This window comes from Felis catus, chromosome D4 (genome assembly GCF_018350175.1).
Source record: "Felis catus isolate Fca126 chromosome D4, F.catus_Fca126_mat1.0, whole genome shotgun sequence".
NCBI lineage: Eukaryota > Metazoa > Chordata > Mammalia > Carnivora > Felidae > Felis > Felis catus.
The window spans coordinates 21,365,417-21,366,106 of record NC_058380.1 but is presented as its reverse complement, the minus strand read 5'-3'; the positions used below and the strand labels follow the sequence as shown (position 1 = coordinate 21,366,106).

The window sequence follows — 690 nt, the reverse complement described above, 5'->3', positions numbered from 1 at the left end:
CACAGAGACACCTCAGCCCCCTCATATACCCATATGCCATCCAAGGAAGGAACATAAGGGGAGAGCAGACCCAAGCAATTTTCTCTACACTGAACACTACCTAAAGGAACAGTTTAATTTTTTTTTTTTTGATCAGACTAAACTTTATTCTAAATTGGATATTTTGTCACATCTCCTTCCTCGCTCTCAAGAAGAGTTTCAGAATTAGCTCCTCAGGCGATCTTTTTGCATATTAAGCTTAAGAACCCTTGTCCAGTGCTCGCTTCGGTAGCTCATGCACTAAATTGGAATGATACAGAGAAGATTAGCATGGCCCCTGCACAAGGATGACACATAAATTCGTGAAGCGTTCCCTATTTTTGAAAAAAAAAAAATAGATACAAACAGAGAGGGAGGGAGGCAAACCTCAAGAGACTATTAAATACAGAGAACAAACTAAGGGTGGATGGGGGGTGAGGGGGGGAGAGGGGAAAATGGGTGATGGGCATTGAGGAGGGCACCTGTTGGGATGAGCACTGGGTGTTGTATGTAAGCCAATTTGACAATAAATTATACTCATAAAAAAAAAAAGAACCATCGTCCAACTTTCTGGCCATCCTTGCAAAAAATAAAAGCTAAGTTAACCTTTGGATTCATTGATCATGAGAAGAGCAGATATTCTTGGTACTTACATTAGTTAGAATTTCTCCC

At 40.6% G+C, this 690-nt stretch overlaps 1 non-coding gene across 1 annotated transcript; it reads left to right on the top strand.

The window, feature by feature from the left end:
* Nucleotides 1-255: 255 nt before the first annotated feature.
* LOC111557693 lies at nucleotides 256-361 on the top strand. Its single transcript, XR_002737921.1, has one exon. It is a non-coding gene; the product is annotated as a U6 spliceosomal RNA (small nuclear RNA).
* The last annotated feature ends 329 nt before the right edge of the window (nucleotides 362-690 follow it).